Source organism: Globicephala melas, chromosome 12 (genome assembly GCF_963455315.2).
Source record: "Globicephala melas chromosome 12, mGloMel1.2, whole genome shotgun sequence".
NCBI lineage: Eukaryota > Metazoa > Chordata > Mammalia > Artiodactyla > Delphinidae > Globicephala > Globicephala melas.
Window position 1 is genome coordinate 76,421,369 of NC_083325.1, and position 23,029 is coordinate 76,444,397.

Genomic DNA, 23,029 nt, shown 5'->3' on the forward strand with positions numbered 1-23,029 from the left:
ACTTAACATATATCAAAAACACAAAAATGATGCATTGACTTTGGAAGAAAACTATGAAGCTCCTATGATTTTGGAGAATGTGCATGCATCAGTAGCTTGACTATGCCTATGGTCTAAACATTAGAACTTCACATGTAACATCAACTTATTGTCAAGTTCCAATAGTAAATAGAAAGATCATTGTATCTTTGCTGTAATAATGTTAGGATATGTAATGGCTTCATTCATTCATTCAGTTGACAAATACATTATGAGTGCTAGTACTCCTCTGCATAAAAAACAAAAACAAAAACATAAGCACTGCTCTCTGAGAATGCAAGAGACAGAATGGTGTAAGGTGATGCTAGGGAGGCGAGCAGGGACTAGACCAGGTAGAACCTTGAAAGCCGTATTACAATTTATCTTTCTCCTACAACAAACGTGAAGACATTGAAGTATTTTAAGCAAGGTTTAACATGATACAATTTTTATTTCAAAAATATACTCTGGGGGTAGTTAAGAGTAGATGTGGGTTAACTAGTTTAGGAAACTTTTTCAGAAGTCCAGGCAGCAGACATTAGAATAGAGTGATGGAAGTAGAGAAATGTGGATGAACTCAAGGTATATTTAGGAGATAAGATTGAAGGTTCCTAGTAAGGAATCAGTAAGGAATCAAAGAGAGGGAGGGGGTTGAGGATTATTCTTAAGTTTCTGGTTTGTACAACTAGCAGGGGAATGTAAATGAGGGACTGGGTTTAGGAGAAAAAAGATAATGGGCTGGGTTTAAGATATATGGAACTTAGGATGTCTTTAAGACATTCAAGAAGAGACATGAAATAGTTATTAAAAAATGTCATGGAGCTCAAGGGAGAGGCCTGAATCAGAGATAAGTATCAAGTTCCATTGTTCTATTTGTCTATCCTTGCTCCAATCTCACTCTGTTCTAATTACTATAGCTTTACAGTGAGTCTTGACAGCACAGATATTGTAAGTACCTCCACTTTGTTCTCCTTTTTAAAACTGATTTTGAATATTCTATATCCTTCCATATTCATATGAATTGTAGAATCACTTTCTCAATGTCTTCAAATAAAGAAATGTTTGCAGGAATTCTGGTTGGGACTGCATTGATTCTATAGATCATCTTGAGGAAAATGGACATCTTAACAAAATTGAATCTTCCAATTTAGTATAATGTTATATATTGCCATTTATTTAGGTCTTCTTTCTTTCAGTAATGATTTATAGTTTTCAGGGTAGAGGTCTTGCACAAATTTTGTTAAATTTATCTTAAGTATTTCATGTTTTTGATATTGTGAGTAGTATTTAAAAGTTTTCATTTTTTCAAAATTTATTTGCTAGTATATAGAAATAAAACTATTTTTACATGCTGACTTTGTATCCTGAGATCTGATTTATTTGTTTGAGTAGTTTAGATTCTTTAAATTCTTTTAAATACATGATCATATTTTCTGTGAAAGAAATACAGTTTTACATTTTTCTTTCCCTTATATTTGCCTTTTATTTTTCTCTCTTGCCTTAATTATACAAGCTACAGTCTCCAGTAAAATTTTGAATAGATGTGGTCAGAGAAGACACCATTGCCTCGTTCCTGATTTAGGAGGAAAGAGTTCAATGATTCACGTTTAAACATAATGTTAACTATAAGTTTTTCATAGATTTACTACACCTAATTACCTCCCAAAGTCCCCACCTCCAATACCATCATGTTGTGAGTTTGGGCTTCAATGTATGAATTTTTGGTGACATAATTCAGTCCACAGCAGTTTGTTTGTTTAGCTTCATCCCTGCTCCACAAATTTTGGCTGCCTTAGTCTTTCCCAGCTCTTTTATTTTCCCTCTTCATCTCAGTGAGACCACTATGCTCTGCTTGAGATTCCCCTCCCTGCATTGTGTTCTAGTATCAAACAATCATGTGTGAATCACAGCACTGTACTTCCTGTTATGTACTGTCTGAAAACAGTCATTTCATATATTTTGTTTAGTTTTTAGAGCATTTATAGCAAGAGTTCGCATCCAATTATATTAATCAGGCAGGAATTAGAAGCCAAAGCTATGGGTTTTTGAAAGTAGGGAATCAAACTGGTGGAACCAATGAGTTTGAAGAATGGTATAGTGTAAAATTTAGGTAGAGTAGAAATCAGAAAGAAGGATGTGAGAATTCATGATTTTAGAGATGGAGCAGTTATTAGTGATGACACAGTGTCACAGTGTGAGAGGCTCACTTCCTCTCCATCTTTCCTTTACAGCTAAATGGTAAGAAAGAGGAAAAAAACACCAGTCAGCTATTTGGTACTACTGTGCATATACATTTACATATTCACTTACTAAGCAATAGGGACATTCAATTATTTACTCATTCTGGTCCCCAAACATTCTCTGTATATCACCCAGGGCTAAGACAAAAATGTATGGAAATTCAGGATTATAAAGTTTACCCTGTGGCTAGGATGAGATCCTAAGGAGCAATTTAATCTTGGGAGAAGACATAAAAATTGAGTAGAAAAGAACTTTGGGAGTGGAAGTAAGATGTCCTAGTTAATGCAGTTGATGATTTTCAAAAGAAATATTCTAGATACAAATACTTTACTATATTTATAAACTTTTATATCCTTAGACAGTCATCAGATTACATCCTATTGAGGGAAATAAATCAGTCTATCCATATATTTCTCTGTCAATGCCTCATAAAATAGTTGGTTTACGTCTCAGACATAAGAAAAAACAAAAGTCCATGGAGTATTTTCCTTCCCAAAATGTTCCAGAAAATTACAAGCTATATTCTTTGGAATTGCCGGCCATATTATCAAAGGATCCCAGTTATCCAAGCATAAGCCAGAAAGGTGATATTACTTAGTGAGTCAGACAGAATGGATTCCAGCCCTGGCTCTGTATCTGAGTAGCTCAGTGACCTTGGGCAAGTTGCTAACTACAGAAAAGAAAGAAGACTCAGATTCAAGATATATGGAGGGAAAATGGACAAGAATAGTGGCTGACTGGCCATATATAGGGAAGAGTCAAAAGTGATCTCTTGCTTCCAATCTTGAAGGACTTGAGAATAGTTGTACCATAAATAGAAATAGAAGGAGGTCTTAAGGGAAGTGAATAACTTCAACTTGAGAAATGCAGAATTTGATCTCTAGGTGGAACTCACTATTGGGCTTCTAGGTGGAGTCCTCTAGTAGAAATTAAATGGTTTGACATTAAATATTGGCGCTCAAAAGGGAATCTAGTCATGCATACATTTTATTCAATCAATGATAGTCAGATACTTATTTTTCCACATTCACTGTGCTAGTTACTGGAGATTCAGAAATAAAAGACAGTGATTCCCTCAAGGAGCTGACCTCAGTGGAGCCAGAGAGTTTATAAAACAGATTATACAATCCTAAGTGCCCAGTTATTTGGGCTAAAATAGAGTTAGGGACACAGTGCTGTGGAAACAAGAGGTGAGGAGTCAGAGTAGGCTTCCAAGGAATTGAACTAAGTCTTGAAGAAAGAGTAGGAGTTTGCCAGACAGAGAAATTGAGGAAGGCCTTGTAGGCATCGGAGACAGGGTGTGTAAAATGCAGAGGCTTTCACCAGCATACCAAGCTCAGAAAAGCTTGAGGAGTACATATATAGCCTCCAGTAACACCAGGGTCCTCATTTTATTCTTATCTCACTGTCCATTTTTCTTATTATCCTTTGTTACTTCTTTTGCTCAGCTTCTAAATGGCAGCACTCTTTCCTGGGCTGCTTCTCTCTTCTGTCTATGTTCTCTCCATAAGTGATCATACCTAGGGTTTCACATGTCGTTTTCATACCAGAGATCCTTCTCTGAGCTCCAGGCTTTTAAATCCTTTGATATCTCCATCCTCCAACACTCCCCCAGAAAAACAAAAACAAAAACACACAAATACAAACACAAAAAACCCCACATATCTTTTTCCTAAACCTGGTCCAAATCCATTGTTCTCTGTAAACATCAACATCATCCACGGATTGATTATTCAAATCAAATGGAGTCATCCATTATTTCTCTCTTTCCCTTACCTCCTACATCAGATCAACCAGTGTATCCTTATGGCTTCATCTCCAAAATATACTCCCATAATCTAATACTCTCTATCTTCACTGCTATTCCTCTAGTCCCAGCTACTAACAGCTCTCACTTGGACTATTGCCACAGTTTTCTAAACAATTCCCTACTTTCTTATTCACGTGCAGTCATTTTTCTATGCAGTTGTGACCTTGGAGAGGGAAGTTTCAGGGGCAGTGGGACAAAAACCAGATCATAAGGTGTTTAGAAGTGAGTAATAAAGGTTTTGTATCTGTTCATTTATTACTTATAATTCACTTAATTTGAGAGACACCTAGACAGTTTTAGAAAGCTGTCAAAGTACAAATAGAAAGGGAGAAAAAAAATCAACATGGCAGAAGATCATGTATAGAACTAAAATTCTAAGACATTAAAGAGAGGCAGTACGTATACTACAGTGGTTAGGGAGATTGGCGCTGGAGCTAGATGATTTTTGCTCACATACTAGCAATATGACATTGGGGAAATCATTAAACTTGCAGAGTCTCAATGCTCTTATAAGTAAAATGGAGATGGCGAACGGTGGTTGTGGGAAGTAAGCGAGCCACACGCGTAAAGCAGAGCCTGCCACAAAGGAAGCACCCCTTAAATTTCTGACATTTAAAAAAGTTAATTGGTGGATATCCAAAAATGTTTTGAGGTGAAAAGACAGTCCAGTCTGCTTTGTAAAGTAAAAGTCATGGTCATCTGTAATGAGTAAAATGGAGGTCTTGGAGATTGAATAATTATAATAATAGCAGGTACCCTATTATTGATTGTTTGCTGTGCGTAAGGCATAATGTTAAGTATCTTACATACATTTATGTTATTCTTCCAATAACACTGTGAGGTCAATGCCAACATTACCCCCACTTAAAGATTAAGAAATGAAGGTTTAAAGAGTTGGAATAACTCACCCAAGGTCACACAGATAGTAAGTCAAGATTTGAACTTAAGTCTACCAAATTCTGTGCTCTACACTGCTGAACTATATTGCCTGTCAATGCCCTGCTCTGCAGATTTGAAGAAGGAATGTCTCAAACTGTATTAAAATCACTACCTTTTCAATAAAATCAGAATAGAACAAAGTGATTTTATATCGCATATGTTGATAACTCCTTTTATTGAAACACACTTCATACGACTAATAAAACAAAAACAACCAAACTGTGCTCAGAATTCCTTTGTGATCAGAATTAGCCTTCCACAGAGTAGAAACTGAAATTCCACAGAGAAGGAGACAAAAGCATCCATTATCCTGAACTGTTACAATGCTGGTTGGCTGACAGAGACATCTGTCTAGGGGCAACGATCTCAAGCAGATGTTGACAAAGTTAACATTTTTATAGGAAATTTTAAAATCAAAAATATGCTTTCAGAATTCTCTTTAATCCCTAAGTCATGTTCTCAATATTTGCTCTTTAGGCTTCTGTAATAGGACTACCATGTCTTCGCCCATAATAAACAAAAATAACCCTAGGCTGACCTGGAAGGTCGGGGCCCAGCGAGTGATAAATCTGTTAGCCCCAATTTGGAGAGTAAAGTATTTTCTAGAGGTCACCGCACCAGCCATTCACATGGGCCTTACAAATGCTTTCAGAGGTGCCCCCTAGTAAAATCATGACCAGGGCTTTGATGTCAGGGTCTCTTTCTTTTTGTAACATGTCCGAATACCTGGGATTGGGAGGCAGGCAGAAGTCAGAGTGAAATTAAACAAACAGTGGAGAGTGACCAGCCAGGGTGGCTTCTAGTACTGAGGTCATGTGTTTACCTTTCTACTTGCAGATCAAGGTGAAAAGTGCACCCCGAGCTCCGGCCAAATATGGTATATAAACACACATGAAAGAAGGATTAGCTCTCTTCCCTAAGACTAATGGGGACCCCAAAAATCAATAGCTGATTTGTGACAACAAGACTAAGTCAACACTGGACCAAAAGACACTGGCTGTATCCAACTCGCCCTTAATCTCAGGTAAACTTGTAGTAAATTCAACATTATTCATTTCCCTGGCTGCAATTCTCCCTGACTCGGAAGAAGTGCTGACGTAGGAGGCACACACAAAAGCCACCACTCGTTTCTTCTAATCAGATCCCTTTCTTCTCCGGACTCATGACAGATTGCTGTTTGCACACACTTTTTTCCCTCCTACTTCTAGTTCAGCCAGCAGGAGCTCTTCGCAGAGGGAGAAAGCAGCCAATGGATTGCCCCCTATGCCACCTGTGTCCTGAATTCCTGATGCAATCAGAGAACCGTCAAGAGCAGGGTCCTCTGTAAGGGAAAGACTGCTAATGCTGAACTTGTAACATGGAAGGTTCCCTTCATCCATCACTAGGAGACATACGAGGCAAAGTTTATGAGTCTTAGGAGTGATGCTGTCACAGAATTTCTTTAAGACTTTGCGTCACAGACTCAAGACCCCCACATCAAAGGCTTTTATGAGCTTGGGGTGGGAAGGGGCTAAGTCCCATCGCCCGTGGTCTTCACTCCTGAGATCACGAGATGTTAAGAGTCCCAGACCAACCTCTCCAATATACATCTATTCAGAATATTTTGGTTTACCAGCCAACTTGTGCACAGAGATTTTTCCAAAATCAACCCAAGGTAAAACTAAGTTGAACTCCCAGGTATACGCACTATCACTCTCTACATTTTGCAGATGAGAAAGCTGCCTGAGACACAGGATGAATAAATGGTGAATCCGGAACACACATCCAGGGAGTCTGACTCCAGGGTGGGTGAGCTCAGCCACCTGGCCCTGCTGCTATGTGACCTTAGCATGCATCTGAATCTCTCTGAACCTTGGCTTTCTCATCAGTGAAAGGCATATTTTAATACACATCTGACAACGCTGTGATGAGCAGTCAATAGAAAGTTCATGTCAGATACTTAGTAATGCCTTGGAACACAGAGATCAATAAACGGCTAATTCTTCTCTATCCTTTTCTTTGATAATAGAAATATACGCAGCACTGATTATCTGGGCCACTTCTTGGCACTGCTCATTGCCTCACATATTTTTCCATCTAGGTTCTCTTCAAAATGAGTTTTATTTTAAAGTTATATTTTGCTGGCATGCTATTACCTTAGATTTGGGCTGGCCTTTGGAAACAAATATCAATGCCAATGCTTCAACATCAGGAAGGGGCTCATCTTTCCTCTCTCTAATGGCTTCAGCTTTTTTAACTCAGCTGAGAATCTAGCTCTTAGAGTTTTGGTGAATAATCAAGAGCTAGTAGTCCAGAAGGGTACCTGGGATGCCTGCTTCCTGGATCTGTACTGAATCCACAGTGATTAGTGGAGAAAACACTGAGAGTGCTCAGTGAGAATGAAGAGAGTTCAGCGTTAGGGGATGTGGAGTCTAAACCTTCCCCTTGTCTTACATTTGGGCAAATCATGACAGAGGAGGAATAAACCTGCTCAAGAACCACAATATGTCAGTGGTCCTGTATGCTGTGATGCTCGGATGCCAGGGAAACCTCCCTCCATCCTCATAACCAAAAATAGGAAAATATTCATCCACGGAGTGCTTGCTATTTTCAGGCAATTGGCTAGGTACTACACATTCATCAAGGTGCACACATTTTGGCAGAGAGCTGAATGGCTGATTATTAAAGTCAATATTTGGCTGGAAGCCGAGGCAGGGACTGAGTATCACTATCACAGACTGCTCTTTTGAGATACAAGGATAAATCTGAAGTTTTATCACAAAATAAATATTATTGCAACTTTATATTCAACATTTTATACTCAAATTTTAAAAGATTGATACAGTATAGGAAAAAAATATATATAGTGTAGGAAAAATCAGTCACCAGTTACTCTGGCGGTTGACCATATTGTATAATGGCAGCAATAAAGAGATGCTCGTTTTCAGCCAAGGTCATTGGAGGAGCAAGGTAGTTTGAGGTCTGCTTTGCCGACATGAGGCACTGCTGAATGTTGCTCCCATGTTATTGAGTTTTCCTTTCCCTTAAATTGTAACTGATTCAAGTAAATATTGATCTTCTCTTCGTCTTCCCTGAAGATACAGTCACTGAAGGCATCGCATAAGCCAAAACCTTTGGACTTGCTTGAAGAAGATGCTTTCAAGATGAAGAACGTTTGAAGAATATTTTCAGAAATAAGGCTGAGGTTGATGGCCTTACCCATCACCATATACACTTAAAAAAATCTTAATCCTTCCAACAATCCTTTGTGCAGGTAGGTACCATAGCTCTATTTTACCATGAAGAAATTAAGGTTTAGAAAAGTTAAATGACTTATCTAAGTTAGTAGTTAGATAGGATTTTGACCCAAGCAGTCTCAGGGCTATGTACAGTGTTCCATGACACCCTAAAAGAGCAAACAGCAGCTCTCCATTGAATCCTGCCATGTGCCTGGAATGACATATACAAGAAGTCATTAATTCTTACACAAAAAATTGAAGTAGTCATTCTTATGCCTACCATACAAATGGGCTGGGGCCTAACCTAATTTCTTAGTGGCAAAGCCAGGATTTGAACCCAACTATCTGATTCTTAAATAAATATTACTACCTACCATGTGATCCTGCCTCTAACCATTTTTTCCACCCTCTAAAGATTCTTTCAACAATATTCAGTGGCTATTACTGAGCTCTGACCGTATGCCAGGTACTGATAAGGTTTAAAGTCGAACATTTCCAAAAAAAGGCATGAAGGCTTATTCCACATGGAGAATTAGATTTGCACGGTCACTCCGGAGAAAGAATACACGGTAACACAGCACACTTTTAGTAAGTTACAGAAAACAGTGGATTTGCAGCATAATAAAGCAAGAAGAAAACTGGGGCGTGGAACCAACTGCTCTGTTCCTTGCCATTTTGCCCATGGCTTCTCCGATAAGAACTGGTATTAGGTTAGAAAACAGAAAGGGCAGCTTCCTGGCAATAACTTGCAGCAAGCCAACCTCTTCTTTTCCTGTGTCTCCCCGCCAGGCTCTTCCCCTGGGACAGGACAGGAGCCACCAATGCAACCCAACTTTGCTGCTATGAATAAGGTGGAGCTAACCCTTTCCCTGGCATGTTTGCGTTTAGTGAAATATTTTCTCCCACTTCCAGTTAGCCCATTTTCCATTATGTGAGTCAATCTGACAGTTTAAACCAACAGAAATATTACTTTTTTTCCCCTAAAGTGTGGGTTAAATGCAACGTTTAACATAATGAGCCCAAGGGGGGAAAAGTTCACAGTAAAGATAAATATTCCTCTTTAAAAAAAAAATTAGACCCAATTAATAGCTAGATGGTATAAGCTTGCAAACACTGAAAGGGGAAATAGGGTTTTTTCTTTCTTTCTTTTTTTAAAAAATTAAATCACAAGATCTATTGTTTTGTTTTAAAGCCTGAATACTGATATATTTCATACATTATGACTATTTTCTTAAAGGAAAAATATAAAACTATTTTATTAACAACTATTCCCTCATATTTACGGTAAGGTAAACAGCAGCCCTAGGTAACAGCTCTTTTTCTCCTAAATTACTACTTCCCCTTGCTCCCTGGAGACCTAACTAACTCCAGCTTGACAAAGATTGATCCTCAGTTGAGACTGAGGAAGGCATGCTTCTCACTATGCACACCTCACTTTGCAGTTCTCAGTGGTTGAGTTCCAAATCCTACCCAAACCACTCAAGATCTTTACTCCCACTTTTCCCAGCAAAATCAAAACTTGTTTCTTACGAAGGTCCTGGCTAACATTGCTTACTAAGATGAGTTCTTGTATATTGCCTTTCTCTTAGCTAACAGTGGGCAGAGTATTTAAGTCCAAATGAATCAGAAACATATGGCATGCATTTCTCTTAATAATGCTTTGGGTTTTATATATATATATATATATACATATATATATATATATATATATATAAAATTAAATGAGAACAGTGCTACAGGCAAAGTATGCTTTGAGAAGCTATTGAAAGGCAAAGGTTGAGTGGGATGGAGGATGATCCATGAATGCAAAAGGCCCACTTGGCCTTGAATTTTTCAATCCTGAGCTACCAGGGAAGACACCAAGCCCTTCAGGGAAATTGCTAAGAGAGCATTCCATTTTCACCCTTTCTCCATATTTATTTTATTTATCTGTTTCGTTGCCTACTTCCTCCTACCCCCTACCCCACACCTACCACTTCTGGTTCCTTTACTAAGATCTTCCTTCTTATTAAAGTTCATTCTACATTTGCTTAGAAGCCTCTATATGCTAAGACCTACATGAATTGAAGGTAGATGCTCAATTATAGCGTGTGTGACCAAAGCCTAGTCCTGGGATTATATTTTCATTAACCTCATAATTAAGCAATCTTAATGTCGATCTCATTTTAAATCCATGGGGGCTTGATGTTGGCTTATACGGGTTATCATCATCTCTGCCACCTTTATCGGGTCTGTGTGTTCAGCGTGTGTTTATGTGAGAGAAACAGAAGGGGATCCCACACAGCTGAGTTACAACCTCTCAGTTACAATCTGCCTTGGAGAAGACACTTCATTTTCTTCAATCTCAGGTTTTTACATTCACAAAGTGGGACTGACATTAAGGCCATATCAGGGGTCTGTGGTAAGAATGAAATAAGATAATAGATTAAAAATTGCTTTGTAAGTTATAGTCAAATTAATTTTGAAAACACTACTTTTACCACCTCTGGCCTTTAAATATTTAAAAGGCTGTCTTAGACATGCTCCATATTTTAATTTCCTTATGATTTCCTGTAGATTCTCTATACCATTTTGGAACATTATTTTTCCTCAAAGAGAGAAAAACTGGATAAACCAAATGTCCACTCAGTGTACTTATAGCCCAAATGCCCAAGAAGAATTCCTTTAAGAATTCCATCTTTTTCAAATGTTGGACCTTCTGAGAGTCTGTAAACTGTCTAGCCAGTTCTTAGAGATAGGCAAATAAAGTGACCCTTCTCTAAAATTATCTAAACCAGAATTGGACATCACCACCCTCAATTTTCTAGTCTGTCACCTTGTGTTTTGGAATCAGACTCAAAGCTCCTCCTAGAAAGGACTCAATCTTTCATTTACCAAGAGTCTCCCGTGTATCCTGCACTGAACTAGGCCACCTTGTATGAGCCATCTCGTTTCATTTTATCTCCACCGGACACATGTTAAAACAAGAGTTTTGAGGGGCCATGGAGACCTGCTTAATTTTAAAACCAGAAATATATCAAGTACCACATTGAGTAGGAAGCAAGGGCCACCTGGTAGGCCCCTATCTGCTGCCGGGGGGCCTGAAGGCTGTGCATTGGCACAGCTGCTGAAGCTGCCCATCAAAGCAATGTTCCTCCTTGCATGGCCATGTGGATAACTCTGGTCAGTACTCTGGGAAGGTCTGGCTTTGGATAAGGTTAAGCCTTCTGAGATATAAGTCCATTTCATGATTTCAGGCCAAGAGAAGCAAACAGGATGGCAACGACCAGGAAGTGGGGTGCTCCTTTGAGAAGAGGTACAGCATAGCCCACTGCAGTGAGCTGTGGATCAGGCACTGGCCTAGATACAAATCTTAGCCCCCCACTCCTCCCATGTACTAAGCTAAGTGACCTTGCCCAGGTCACTATTCTGGTCCTCATTTTCCTCATCTGTGAAATAGGGATGATCATTCCAGCCCTTCCCACCTCACATAGAAATGGTGGAAGTGAAATAACATTAAAAAAAACTACCTGAAAAATTGCTTATGTGCAGTGCCATGAATCAGGTAGATGTTATCACCAACCTTCTGTGATATGTGCTCCCTCCAAGGGTGGTGGAGGTGAGGCATCTCTAGAGAAAACTCTGCACAGGCTTTTCTCTTCCTGATATTTTCTAGGACTTTACCGGGACAGCCCTGGGCCCTGGCGACCTTTCTCGACTCTGCTCAGGCCTCTATCTCTGGCCTCTGCCGAGGATGTTGCTGAGAAAGAGGCTGATGGTCCTTTAGAAAACTCTCTCCAAGGAGCAACAGGGCATTGTCTCCTCTCCCGGCCTGGCTAGATCCTCATGAGAACAGGACCCAGCAAATGGACAGAGCAATTAGCCGGAGGAGGAATCTGGAGGAATGGAAATTAAATGCAGCCAGGTGTGGCCAAGGCAATGATCAAAGGTGTGCCACGAGAAGAAACATGGCTCACTGAAGAGAGGGACAGTGGGAAAGCTTTTCCCTTCAAGGTGTATTAACCAACGCTGTTTTATGCAACTTACAAGTTTGGAAGATTTACTATAACCATGTCTAGACCATCCAGGATATGATTCCAGATGGGATACTGTGGAGCAGCAGAGGAGAGGGGCAAGGTGAGAAGAGAAGGAAGAGAGGAGAAAGAGAAAACTTGAGAGCATAGGGAAACAAGACAAAACGGAACGGAGAGGGCAACTGATCCCTAGAAGGAGGAAGTCACACTTTTTGTCCAGAACAAACCTTAAGCTCTGTCCATCATTCATAGAAAATGAAATGTGGTAGCACAAACCATTTATTCCCCCAAGTTCCCTTTCCCCCAACCTCAGCAATATTTGAAGTTAAGGACTCCTGATTTCAACCAAGTCTCTATGCTCTCAGTCTATGCTCCTTTGAAAAATAACATAGAAAAACATAAGCATGTGTGTGTGTGTATGTGTGTGTGTGTGTGCACGCGTGCACGCGCGTGTGTGCTGGAACTGGGGCAGAGCTGCTCCCTTCCCAGCGTTTGGGCACATTTTGCTGCGGAGTCTTTCCAGTAGGATGGCTGAGACGGCAAGCCCAGCTCAGGTTTCATTTCAGAGGCTGATTAAAGCTCTCACAAATGCCAGCTTACATCACTTCGATGACTATTAATTTAAAGAAAATATTTGCCTGGAAAAAAAGAAAAACATTGCAAACCATTCCTGTTTTATCACCAAGGGGTCCTTCTTCTCAGACAATTCTTTCCTTCGTCTTGAAGTGAGCAAGTCTGACCTGGGCAAAGTTATCCAGGTGCAGCAATTAGAGGAACACGGGCCAGATTCTTCCAATTAGGTGAGGGTGCACAGACCTTTGCCATGGTGATGGCAAAAAAACTACTGTTCAGTCCCCCATTCCCACTGTTCAAGTGATAAATGACCCCCAGCCTGCTCTCCCCAGAGCCGAGAGAGGCCTGTCTCTGGACAAAGGCCAGGGAAAACAGAACAAGATTTATAAGAGCCAAAGGCAGAGTGAAGACGAGCTGGAGGGCATGCGGGAAAAGCCCACGTGAGAAAATGTGGTGCGTTTTAGTAGCTGCATGTTACTTTATGATGACGGGGTGGGAGCAGAAGGGGCGCTGGGCTGCTGGTGGAGGGTAAGTGGCCACAGTCAAACAGCATCTGGGCGGCTGGGGCCTTCGCAGTTGGCCCAGCCCTTGGGAAAGCAGGGAGCACTGGCCCTGAAATCCTGATCTGGCTCCTTCATTGGCCCCAAATCCTTCTAAACGGACACCGTTAAAGGAATGTCTTTAAAACTAAGGAGACAAATGGAGACAGAGAAAGTGGTCCTGTGCTGCTAGATTAAAACGCATGATGGTACAATTAAAGATATTCACCAGCGAAATTTGAACCCCATTACACGCGGGCGTACAGTATGCAAGGAAGAGCTGTTTTATATCATTAAAGACAAAAACCAGGTCTATAGGTAAAGCTTTAAGAGCAATAAACATCCTGAATTCAAGAATAAGTCTGTCAAATGAAGGGATATTGATTTTGGAACAAGGAATATTATGTCAAACAACATTAGTTTAATTGATCTGAATTTAGTTTAAGTACTAAAAGCATTTATATACAAACAGCAAATGAAAATTAACTGCAGCTGAAGCCCCGCTGTTCGTTCACAGGGGTTTCGCGTAGACCAGAACCTGGCACCCAAGCGGCCTGGCTGGAGTCAGGAGCACACAGTGGAGCTGGGCTTTCTTCCCCTGCATGACAATGGGGAAGGCAATGTGCTTTCTCTCAGAGGTAGGAACATTTAACACCGGCCTTTGACTTTTCAAAATACACAAATGCCATTTCTTGCTCCAGAGGAATTCATGAGAGAACACGGGGTGAGGCCAGGAGAGAGGAACCGAGTGGGTACCCAAGTAAGTGAACTGCTTCTGGTCCCCGAGTGAACGAGCCCCGGCTCCCCCTCTGACCACTTGGCCCCATCAGAACCAATGCCTAACAAGGCTGCCTGTTCTCCGCACAGAGCTGCTCCTTTCAGCGGCTGCCAGGCCCTAGGAGCCCCAGGTAGAGGCTCCAGGAAAACACTTAGGCTCACAGCCCAGGCAGGACAGGTTCTCAATAAACAGTACCAGCCTCAGTCCCTCAGTGGTGATAGAATGGAGAGAGACTGTGAAAGTGTCCGAACCCATTTCCTGCCTTGTGCTCTTGTTTCCTTCTGAAAGAGATCCCAAGTCAACCACTCTTTCTTTCTTAATCCCCCACCTACAGCCATCCCGTGGAACTCACTCCAAAGTGTGTGAATATACAGGAAATGCACAGTGGTAAAGCCAGGACAGAGATGCACATTTTCTCTTTAGTTACCAAAGTCTTGTGTGTGAGAATAACTGCGATTCTCCCACAGGATTGTTCTAGGGAAATCCAGCAGAAGCCTTCAGAAGTCCACCGGGCCTGGCGATCACCCAGTCTGCTTGCAGAGGGCTCACTGTCGGCTGCCACGGACCCCCGTGAATGGGCGAGGGTGTAAACCACTCCGTTATGTGTCAGACTCATTCTTTAAGGTCTGGTCAGCTCAGGAGCCAACCATGTTTCCACTTTGTTTTCAGAAGGCCTGACAAAGGCTCCAGGATGTTGTTTTGTTTACATCTTGCCACCTGCACACTCCCTCCCTGAGAGCTGAATCTCCACTCCCAGATCAAAGGGCAGTTAAGTGGAGCTGGAAGAAAGATCTCTCCACCTCCAGCCCTCAGCTTTCACTCTCGCTCCAGAGTGCAGCACGTTGTCAGATTTATAGCCTTACGTGTGAACACGGCAACAAAAACCAACAAAAACAGCCTCACACCGTGGTTTTCCCTCCATCCAGACCCTTTGCCACACACGTGAGGTTTATTCTCAGGGTTTTAGCTGTGAAGGGACCTTTATATGAGCTCTCAAGACACCAGTTATCCTATCTGTCTTGATTTCTCCTTGTTGAAACATTTTTCTATTCCATCCATTTGACACATTTTCTATCAAAATATTTTTCCCCTCTTATAGTCCCAGCCAGCAGAGTCAGTAGAGGAGCGGAGTGACTGAGGACCGGAGAGCAGTGTTCTAGAGTGACAGATGTAACCTGCTGAGGACAACGCAGTGAGAAAGAGGACATGAATCAAGGCCTTGGATGACGGCACATTTTGGCAACGTTCACACTGTAAAGGTACTATGCAGTAGTGTCTCGCAGACTCCAGTGAACTAGTATTCCTGGGCTAATATTCACATTATATTTGCTCATCAAGTGTACTTCGAACACCTGTGATGTGCCAGGCCTTCTGCAGAGCATCCGTGAAGACTTGTACACTATTCCTGCCTTCGTCCAGAGGAATGTGATCCGAGCACAGCCTGGTTCATATCTGCTGAACACAGGTACAAACAAGCCCCTAGAATAACCTAAAGACAGAGGCAATTGCTCTTCCAAGAAATAAGGTTGCTATGGTCTGAATGTTTATGTCCCCCCAAAGCTCACATGGTGAAACCCTCCCCTCTAAGGTGATATAGTATTAGGATAAGGGCTCTTTGGAAGGTGATTAGGTTATGGAGGCAGAGCTCTCTTGAATGGGATTGGTAATCTTACAATAAAGGCTCCAGAGAGATCCCTCACTCCTTTCACCACATGAGGACACAGTGAGAAACTGGCCATCTGCACCCCAGAAGAGGGTCTTCACTACAACCTGACCAGGCTGGTGACCTGATCTTGGATTTCCAGCCTCCAGAACAGCAGCCTGAACCGACTGAGACAAGGAACCTGGCAAGGAGAGTAGAAAGTCAGGAGCCTGCCAGCTGGAACAGGTGGGCGGGGGGAAAGGTTCCATGAGGAGAGAACTGTAAGGACACTGTAAGCACAGAGGGTGCAGGTGATGTCTGCACAATGCTGCCTAGTCCCGTGTGGCTGCATCACTGGGGGCTGTGGTGAGAGCCAGGCAAGAATCCTTGACAAGAGCACTCATGGCTTCCTAACCTCTTTATTGCATTCCTTTCCCCTTCAGAAGCTGTAGTGGACTGAGAGGCAGATGGTCTTCGGTTTGAGTCACTTAGAGCCATGACCTTGGACGAGTCACTTAACCTCTCCAGACCCCAGCTCCTCTTGTGAAATATGCAGAAAGTAACAGTTACCTCCCCACAAAAGTGAAGGTAAGGCTTAAATAGAGACAACTTTTGAGAAAGCCCTTACACACAAGTACATAGCTAGGCTTACCAGGGCACTCAGTCATGTGATCCAGAGGGGCCCACACACTGAAATGAAAGGGGGAGATCAGGCTTTTTCTGGCCTGAATTTAGGAAAAAAAATTCCCAATAGTTCTTTATATGTGATGCTGAGCAAGTCACATCACTTCTCCAGGCCTTATTTTCCTTCAATAAAACAGGAGTGGAAGGGCCAAGGTCTCTTCCGGTTTAGATTTCCAAGGACAGAGTTTAAAGCTCAATGGGCAAAATCTTCAGATTCCCGAAGACCTTGTTTAAATCCACCTCCTGGAGTGTAACTGTTATATGTCTGAACATTATAAATTATGAAATACGAAATAAATACGTGCACATATACATAAACACATGTGAGTATATATAGACATGCATGTATATACGTAACTCAATTGTTCCAACCAGGGACATCGGTCCAATGCCTGGAGTTTCTCTTTTTCTTTCAGGATTCAACATCTGGCTCAGTTCCAATATATTCCTGAGTTGCTGAGTCTCGTTCCCACAAAGATCTGTCTTCTCTCTCTGGTTAAGAGAAATGCATGCTGGGCATCCTGCCAAGCACTTGGGGGCCTTGTAGTATATTCTGCCGTGACCCCTGGGGTGTGCCTCGTTTCCTGTGTCACTGGTTGTCGGAGTCGGGGGAGGCCTACCATGGCCTTGCTGGAGCTAGGCATTGAATTCTGAAGCATGGAAGGTTTACCCAGGCTCAAGACTGGACTCCCCAGATTTGTGTCTCAAGAATCTCAGCCAACTATGTCCTGACGCACCAGGACCTCACAAAGTGACCCTTGGAAGAGAGAGAGACCTAGCTGCTCTTCCACAGCCATCTTTACGAATCTTCTCTCACACTGAAAAGGCCCTTAAAGGTTTACAAAATACAGTTATATCCTTGACCTGATATAAGTCAAACCAGGGTATTAGCATCCCAACAAGGACTCAATTTTTATGCACATGCATATGAAATCCTAGAGGTCATCTTTTGAGGAAGTGCCCACTTACTGACCTCTAGTTATCCCAGAAGGGTCCAGATATACCATTCCTTGGGATAGGTAGGATATTCTTAAGCTCAGAGGACAGAAGGGCTAAAGGTTGGCTTTAGGCGAAAATGGAAAAAAACAAACAAACACCTAAAAGACGAAGAGACTATCCTCCCTTTTCATATCCTGCCCTCCTCAAAGTATCATTTCTACTTCTCTCACAGCCTTCCTCTTCCTACTGGAAACAACTGCTTTCAGAACACAATTTATTCGCGGTCTCTAAAGGCCCTTAAAACTCTGACGTTTTATGGTTCTATTTGAATTTCATCCAATTTCTTTTCATGAGATGAAGCTCTGGTATTAAGGAGTTTCAGAAATGTTAGGGTCATTGGGGAGGGGAGGTAGGGGCTTCCCTACCTAAGCAGTTTTTATGGTGGATGTCTTCATGGAAACAGGCAGCATCATGGAGCCTGACCAGGGAGCCTGACAAGGTCTCCTCGTATATAACAGAAGGATGTCCAGGCCAAGAGGAGGCCCCAAAAAACTGAGCCTGCTTCTGGAAAGACACAGCTCTTCTATTGATGAACGTAAGTGCAATGAAACAGAGACTACTGTGAACCTAAGGGCAGGAGCTCTGAAGGGAAATACTCCATGCCTCTTGGATTTAAGGAGTCCCTTGTCTACTAGTGGAAATATGCACATAAACAGATAATTTCAGTAAAATGTTCTAAGTGATAAAACAGACGTAAGTAAGGGTATTGTGAGAGCAGAGAGAAGGGACATTTAGCCAATCTAGGAATTCAGAAAATACATCTTGGCAGGAATGAAATCTATTCATGTTGTATTTTGTGTGCTTTTTTGTTTTTTTGTAGCATGTTCTTGTCTTTTCTCTCACAATATCACCACTCCATCCCTGTGATGGAGCCAGGGAGAGGAACATTACCTCAACTGACAGATGAGGACACCAGGGCACAAGAAAAATAGACAAAGTTGCACAACTAGTTAATGGCAGAGAATTAGCAAACCTATGTTATTTTTATGCACCTAAATAAAGAGTCAATTTGATAGAGACTAAATGGAATAATGGTGAGAGTTCTAGAATATTCTGAGAGTCGTGCAAGGGAAAAGGAGGGGATGGGATAAAGTTTTTGAGAGTTTGATATGTTACAGCAGTATTTAATTTGCTTCAACCAAAGCTATACTCTATAGAAATGTACATGCACTATCTCTGGGTAGCGGGGGGGAATGGGTGAAGGAGGTCAAAAGGTAAAAAAACAAAAACTAAAGTACATAGCATCATTTACAATTCTTCCCAAGAAAGTAAAGTACTTATCTATTAAACTTGTGCAGGATCTCTATAGTGAAAATTATTAACTGCTAGGAAAGAAATCAAAGAAGACCTAGATAAATGTAGAGACATGCTATGTTCATGGACTGGAAGATTTAACGTAGTAAAGATGTCAAGTCTTCCCAAATTGGTTTACAGGTTTAATGCAATTGCTATCAAAACCCCACAAGCTTTTTAAATAGATATAGACAATCTAATCCTAAGATACATGTGGAGGGAGAAAAGTCTGTGTAAATTGTGTATTTATGCCTATCAGGTTTAACGCTAGCTCTGTAACTTTGGTTAACTTTTCATTTGTATTCTGAGAAACTTATGGTATGATAAAATATACTAGTGTAAATAAAGACACAATTCTTAATATGTAAAAAAAGAAAGGAAATGCTATTCCATTTAAAGTTCCAAAAGTTCAAGCTGGTTTCATGCTTTGTATTTTGCATATTCTGTTCCCTTGGATTGTAATGCACTTCCCCAACTTTTGCCTACCTGGCATATTCTCACACATTCTTAAAAACAGAAGTCAAACATTATTGGTCTCTGTTCCCTTGGTCCCTGGAACACATGCCCCTCAGATTTCATTCTAGGGATAACTGCTTGCTCTTTTGTCTGATTGGTTTTTTTTTTTTTCCCCACCAGATAGTAAGGATCATGAGTATAAGAATGTTATTCTATTTATCTTTATGTCTCCAGAATCCAAATGGTAACTGCTTAGTAAGTGTTTGAATAAACAAATGGGTGAATAAAGAAATAAACAACAGGTAATAATTAATCTTTATAAAAATATAGGGTCAGTGAATTGCATAAAACTTCAGCTCCAGGATATAAAGATATAGGAAAAAAGCAGCATTCTCACCCTAATAATGAAAAAGAGCCAAACTAACTTCAAATTCACACTATTTTTCAAACCCATCAGAGAATGGAGGTTGCAGGGAACTGGTTCAGAATCTAAGTAGAGATGATGACTGAAGAGAGAGAGAATACAGGAACATGCACTCACCTGGGATAGATAGAACCAGATGTCAACAAAAAGTTCAGCTAGAATAGCTGACAAATTGGTGAAGGCCAAGTGGGAGTGGTAGGACAGAGGAAACGTCTGGGGAGGTCACAGAAACTAGGTAAGTCCACAGTATCTTTCAGGTTTGTTCTCCATGGACCCCTGTGAACACCCTGGGTGTTCACATAAAAGATCAGAAGGGTCTATCATGGTTCAGATCTGAATGAGAGGAACAGAAGCCATGCAAGAAGGACAAGAACCTCTGGTGGATCCTTCCCCTACATTTCCACCATGGAAGAGAGACATTATCTGAGGCGGAAGAGCAACAATGCCGGCCCCAGGGCACAGGTGAACATACATTGCATATGTAAACAAGGAGGCAGAAAAATCCTAGTCTTGAGAGAAGAATAGTTATGTGCTGAGCCCACAACTGCAGCCAGGGCAGGGACAGAGAACAGAGAAGGCCACCATGATGAGGTCCAGGGACATGGTATATACCTAAGACTGAGCTTTAATTAGAGTAACAGAGACCCCACTTCACCACCACTAAGATAAGAAACTTGGAATAACAAGTAAAAGAAGAATACTGCTAGAGAAGGGCAGAAGAGGAACAGAGCTTCCAAAGAGACACGCTCTGAGGTACAGCCCAAATGGAAGACCTAAAACTCAGAATCATACAGATATTCCTCTGATTAGCCACACACTACTCTAGCACAAAGTATCTCTAGAGGAATGGGAAGAATGTGGTGCACTGTGAAAAACTAAATAAAAAATAGTAGCACTTGAAAACAGTAGAATATATTTTCTTTTCTAGAGTAGGTGGAACATTCACAGAGGTAGGTGCAGAGAGTTCCACTGGTAAACTCTACCAAACATTTAAGGAAGGAAAAAAATGCCCATACTATACAGCTTCTTCCACAATATAAAAGCAGAAAAAATACTACCCAGCTCATTTTATGAGGCCAGGATTATCCTACTATGAAAAGGAAACAAAGGTATTACAAGAAAAGAAAGCTACAGAAAAAAATATCCCTCATTAATATAGAGACAAAATACTGAAATGAAAAATATGGTATCTCTATTGTAAATCTAATGTTTTCCAGAGTAAAAAGTTTAAAAAATGGTATCTTTGTTTAGAACTCAATATAAAGCTCCCCTATTAAACAGAGCTTTCCTAAATCTTGCAGTGGAAATCTTAAACTGTTATCTTGATTTGACCCGTTAGCCAAGGTTACACAGGTAATACGTGTAAAGTAAGAAGAAAACTGGAAGGTAAACTTCTATCAAGTGATCAAAGCAATATCATAAGAAATCATTTTAATCATATGGCACCTGATAGGATACAAAAGAAGACGTAGCATCCCTTCTTTGATATCTCTGCCAAAGATACATGGCCTGAATCTACTCATGAGTTAATATCAAACAAACTCAACTTCAGAGGCATTCTACAAAATAATTGACTTGTAATCTTCAAAAGAATCAAAGTCATGAAAGTCAAGGAAAGGTTGAAGAACAAGCCCACACTGAAGAAGACTAAAATCAATACACGGTTCTAAACAGTATACTTTTTCTGAAAGGAATGAATTTGGCTACTTGGCGAAACTTGAATATATTTATAAAAACATGATTAGAGAAGAATGGTGCATCATGTCAGCAACTTACTCTCAGATGGTTAAAAAAAGTTCTTTTTCCTGTCTTCAAAACTTATAGAACAGCTTAATTATAATTTAAATATATATGCACAAACTTATTCATAGCAACATTACTCATAATTGCAAAATACTGAAATCAACACATACATCCTATAGGAGACTGGTTGAACCATGACACATCACAGAATGGAGTCTTATGCTACTGTAAGAAAAATTGGGGAAGATTTCTATGAAATTATATGACATTATTTTCATAATAAATCATTGAGAAAAAAGGAAATTGCAAAGAGTATCTACAGTATGCTATCTTTCAAGTAAGAAAGAAAAGGAGATAATAGAGTATATACATATTTGCTAATCTGTGCAAAAAGAAATACAGGAAAGTTCAACAAGGAACTAGTGAGATTAACTGCCTGTAAAGGGTGGTTAGAAATAAGGTAGAAAGAACAGAAGGATTAAAAAGGAGTAGAAGGGATGAAAAGGAAGTGGTACTTACTTGAGCTTATCATTTGTATAATTTGGGACTCTTAGAACCACTGTAATGTTTGGCCTACCTCCCAAATAAATGAATAATTACAATCAACAGAGATATGTGTATATGGGGCAGGGGGAGGTGATTCAAGGTAGAATCAAAACAGTAACAAATAGACCTAGCTATATTATAAAGAAAGAAAATAATTGCAGTGAAGTGTGTGAGGAAGAAAATAACTACTTATGCAACAGAAATCCTGCACTATTTGGGTTATATAATGTAAGGTTAGAGATGGGAAAGAAAGGTGTTCTCAAATATACTTTGTTTTCCACAGAGGTATAGATGAAACTACTAAAACTACTTTATGTAAATACAATAATTGAAAAATGAGTGAATATATTAAGGAAGACAAAAGCCATGTTTCTCACTGTTAGAGATATTACAAATAAAGAAAGAGAGAAAGATAAAATAAAACTCACGGTGTTTTTCTGGAATCAAAAGTACCAGTATGGACTCATAACTTTTATACAGAAGTAAATATAAATGTGTAGGTATGCATGCATTCATATGCATACATACATTTCCTAGCTCTTAATGTTAAGAGGGACTAGAAGCAATGATACCCCAGTACCAATGAATACACAGAACCTGGATCTTAATTTCTAAATTCTGTTCACAAATAAAAGGAACCAGGAAGTCGGAAAAATGGCTGATTCTAGAACTGGAACAGGGAAAGTACATGATGATCTGGAAGATGTTATGGTGCTAGAGATTAAGTAAATGCTCAAAAATCGATAGAGTCTTGTCAAAAGATCATATTAGCCAACTTAAAGAGGCTCACGATGGCCAAATCTCTATAATTTGAACAATAAAGTAAATAATGATAGTAATAGACCACAACTTATAGGATAAAATAAATATTCCAGACCCCATTCTTACATAAATTAAAAAAGAACAAAATAAGTAAATGGGGGAAAGGGACATTTTGTAGAGCCCTAATTAATACATGGAGAGAGAATGATGGAAATAAAAAAATAAGCATTTAGCAAATAAAAGGTAATTGTTGCAGGCAAGAATAATCAATGGGTGAGATTGGTTCAAGATGGCGGAGAAGAAGGACGTATGTTCACTCCCTCTGCGAGAGCACTGGAATCACAACTAACT

At 40.4% G+C, this 23,029-nt stretch overlaps 1 long non-coding RNA gene across 1 annotated transcript; it reads left to right on the forward strand.

The window, feature by feature from the left end:
* Positions 1–15,265: 15,265 nt before the first annotated feature.
* On the forward strand, positions 15,266–16,992 carry LOC132598206 (uncharacterized). The gene is made up of 4 exons (XR_009566060.1): positions 15,266–15,388; positions 15,468–15,594; positions 16,215–16,359; positions 16,872–16,992. It is a non-coding gene; the product is annotated as an uncharacterized lncRNA (long non-coding RNA).
* The last annotated feature ends 6,037 nt before the right edge of the window (positions 16,993–23,029 follow it).